A 4,593-nucleotide genomic window follows, 5' to 3' on the forward strand; every position below is an offset into this window, starting at 1 on the left:
CTACACCTTACATGTAATGGAAGAAAGAAAAGAGGAGAAAAACAAAGCATAGACATACAAACATTTGTTTGTGTTTCTTAATGTGTTATACAAATGTGTAGTTTTTACTGGCAAAGTTTGTGCTCAGCTTGATGCCCCTCATAACTTGATGCCCCATGCGGCCAGCACCACCCGCACATTGCTAGCTACGCCACTGTCGTTAATGAATTGTTTTATATGGAATACATTATAATTTAATAAACACTCAAATTTGTAATGATTAAGTTGAAATTTTTAAAGTTAAGTTTACTAACAAATAAATCACTAACTAACATGAGAAAATGACCCAACGCATAACATCCTCACTTGTAGATTAGTATGCACAGATGCAAAGTTATAATCTCCGTCTCGACAGGTCTGGGAAACCAAAAATTTTTGACCCCTACGGTGACATGTATGCACTACGCAAAGCAGCAGGGTTTCTGTCCAGGGCTTTTGCAAGAGAGGATTTGAGCCTCTCAAGCCCTGACTCAGATGGAGTTAGATGATGATGATTAATATGATAAATTGATTATTTTATGTCACCTTTATTCCTCCCCTAATAACGTTCTCTTTCATTATCCCACACAGGAGCCATCAGAGATGCAGTCCTGAAACTATTCATTCATCTTCTGTGGAGTCATGGCCCTCATCGTCTCCATCATACCCATCGTGGAGCCAGCAGGGGCCCAGAGATACAACAAAGCCAACCTGGCTCGAAAAGCGAAACGAACATTTCATGAGTGTTCTTGTATGTCTCTTTTCTTTTTTTTTTTTTGTATATTTGCCAACTCCGAGTTATGAATTCAATTTAAAAGCAGTGCTTCCTGTTATAGTAAACGCACCTTATGGGTACTCCTTAGACAGCGTAGGTGGAAGGAGTTTAGCTTTTTGGTGTGGCGGGAGTATAGGGTCCAGGTCTATAATGCATATAGGAGTGAGGGGAGAACTACAGCACTGTAGACTGTCAGTTTTGTGGATATGCTGAGTCCTCTCCGTTGCCACACTTGTTCTTGAAGTCTTCCAAAAGCAGCACTGGCGCGAGCAATACGGAAGTCAACCTCATCAGCAAACGCCAACCTGATGATGATGAATACAAGTAATATTTCGCTATGGACAATGTTTGTTTAAAAGTTTTTATAGAGATAATCGACTAAACAACAAAGTTTTTATACATTGACCATTTCTACTATCAAATACGTGTAGAGGTTTGGTATCCAACTAATATCTCAGATTATTGAAAATTTAATCTACCCATCATAACAGAGCTCAATTATTATAGTTCTTAGCAGCAAATAAAGAATAAGGCTGTGATTAAGGCTAATATTAAGATTAAATCTTATGATTAAAACTTTGATATGTATACGATTAAAACTAAGACTACGTCCAGTGCTACAAGTATCGCTGCCTTGTGATGCGCTCCCGACTGTCACCTCGATAGTCCCGTGTTCGAACTCTTTAAAACTATGATTAAGTCTAAGATTTAATCTAAGATTATTAATTTTTAAATGAAGTCTAAGATAAAGGTGGAAACTAGGATTGATTCTGTTTTGTAATGTGTAATGATATGATAAACATTTTTTTTAAATTTCATACAAGAACACTGCATACAAAGAGCATACTAGAACACTCCATACAAAGAACATACAAGAGCAATCTATACAAATAATATACAAGAACTCTCCTTGCAAAGAGCATACAAGAACATTCCATGCAATGAACATACAAGTTCACTCTATAAAAAGAACACACAAGAACTCTCCTTTCAAAGAAAATACAAGAACACTCCTTACAAAGAACATACTATTGCATTCTTTACAAAGACCATACAAGAACATTCCATGCAAAGAAAATACAAGTGCACTCTATACAAAGAACCTACAAGAACATTCCATGCAAAGAAAATACAAGTACACTCTATACAAAGAACATACAAGAATATTCCATACAAAGAACAAACAACAACATTTCATGCAAAGAACGCACAAGAACACTCCTTACAAATAACATACAAGAACACTCCTTACAAATAACATACAAGAACACTCCTTACAAAGAACATACAAGAACACTCCTTACAAATAACATACAAGAACAATCCTTACAAAGAACATACAAGAACACTCCTTACAAATAGCATACAACAACACTCCTTACAAATCACATACAACAACACTCCTTACAAATAACATACAATAACACTCCTTACAAAGAACATACAAGAACACTGCTTACAAATAACATACAACAACACTCCTTACAAAGAACATACACGAACACTCCTTACTAATAACATACAAGAACACTCCTTACAAAGAACATACAAGAACACTCCTTACTAAGAACATACAAGAACACTCTATACAAGAACACTTCATGCAGAGTAACATTCAAGTACACTTATACAAAGAAGACAGAAAAACACACACTTAAACATACCATACAATGAAAGGTTTAAGAAGCTAAAATTATACTCCAGCACCCGTGACAATGAGGAGCTCTGGTGTGGTATATATTCTATTTACATCATTCAAGGATCTCTGGCATTCTACGTCTGGAAATAAATATTTCCCTTTGCAACTTCTAATGTGACTAAAAAGCTTTAATTCTAGATACACATCCACTGCCACAGGTTGGGCATTTGCCTGAAGAGCCCATCCTACCGTCGAGAATGGTCCCTGACGTTTCAGCTTACGCTAATTAGATTTCAAACAATGTAATATTACAACTGTTGCAGCTGAGGGATAAAGCACGCGGCTTCGAACCTTGTTTTATGACTGGGATTTTGAATTTTAGGATTTTCAGGGTACCCTCTGATCCCACCCAGCTCAAATGAGTACTGATATTAGTTGGGGTAACATAAATGCGATTGGTCGTTGTGCTGGCCACATGACACCCTCGTTAACCGTCGACCATAGAAACAGATGATCGTTATATCAGCTGTCTTATAGATTGCAAGGTTTGAAAATGTGTACTTTAATATTATTAAATATCTTCTTTGGGGCCACGGTGTCTGAATGGTTAAACTCTGGGCTTCCGAACCTGGAGATCCTGTGCTCGAATCTCGGTGAAGATTTGGGTTTTTAATTTCGGAATTTTTAGGACGCCTCTGACTTCACCCAACTCTGATGGGTACCTGATTTTAGTTGGGGAAATTTAAAGACGGTTGGTCGTTGCCCGGCCACATGACACCCTGCTCGTTAACCGTTGGCCAAATAAACAGATGGCCTAAACATCATCTACCCTCTAGATCGCATGATCTAAAAGGGAAACTTCATTTACTCTATTTTATAATTTTCTTTGAAATGCAGAAATTATATACTCAACAATGTAACTCCGACTATTCTGCTTTTATGTCGTCTGCTCGGGTTTGTAGAAAAGAATAACTCTGAATTCAAGTGTCGCACACACACATTTTAGACCAACATATTATGGTCCAGCAAACCTACAATATAACAAGGTCTCGTGTTATAGATCTAGTACCTACTCTAAACCATTTGTACTTGTTTTACAAATACGTAATTTGGGAATCAATGTCACTGCCAAAGAAAGGGAGACAAATCCTATGACTATGGTGTCACAAGAAAACGAATGCAAACAACGTGTTATTTCCCTTTTGAGCTGTAATAATAGACAATTAATAATGTCTGAACTATATTCTCTTAATCATTTTTTTTTGCGTTCATTCAGCTTGCGTTTTGGTTAAAGATAAATTAGTGTGTACAAGGTGGATTGGGTGGAGCGAATCGGTGGAGCTAGCTTGTGGCATGTCATGTCGTCATGTTGTGCACGCACCTAATGCTAGAGTGCACTGATGCACAATCTTCGGCCTGTGGGACATATTCAGCCCGTAACGCGGTGCTATACAGCTCAAGGAGACTTCAGACCATAGTAATAAAGATGCAATTTCTCGGTGCTATGAATTCAATTATTATTTTCTTTTTAATAAGGCGGTCCGTGACTCGCGCCATTTGTAGAAAATGAAATATATGCCCCAAATCTGTTTCAAATTTAATTTTAAACATGCGAAACAGAAAAAATAAAGCAGTGAGATTCATAACAAACGAATATTCACACTTAACCAGAGTAACACCTTTAGTAACATCACTAAATTTAGAGATCGCCTTCAGGACAGAAGACTCAAAAGTAAAGTAGCAATCATACATAAAACACTGAACCATAATCTTCAAATACAAAAACAAAATTTAATAAAATACTCTGAAAGACACAGAGATCAAGGCACATTCCTCGTCACATAAGCTAGGACAAATTTGTACAAATACTCCTTCTTCCCTAGTGCTATTAGAGCATGGAATGGGTTGCCTGAGCTAGCCAGTAAAACCAGTGACTTGGCAGAATTTAAGTCATTGGTTAATATGCATGACTAAATGCACGACGCGTAGGACGTAATCATCTTCTTTTTTTGAAGTAACGTGTGTATTATATAAGATAAGAAGATAAATACATTTTAAAAACAATGCTTGTCTAAAGGGAATAACCGCAAAATAAATTTATTCAAACTAAATGATCAAAAAATTCGATGATTTTTTTATTGAATCGAAAGATTTTTCACAA

The sequence above is a fragment of the Biomphalaria glabrata genome, chromosome 8, assembly GCF_947242115.1.
Source record: "Biomphalaria glabrata chromosome 8, xgBioGlab47.1, whole genome shotgun sequence".
In the NCBI taxonomy this organism is placed as follows: domain Eukaryota; kingdom Metazoa; phylum Mollusca; class Gastropoda; family Planorbidae; genus Biomphalaria; species Biomphalaria glabrata.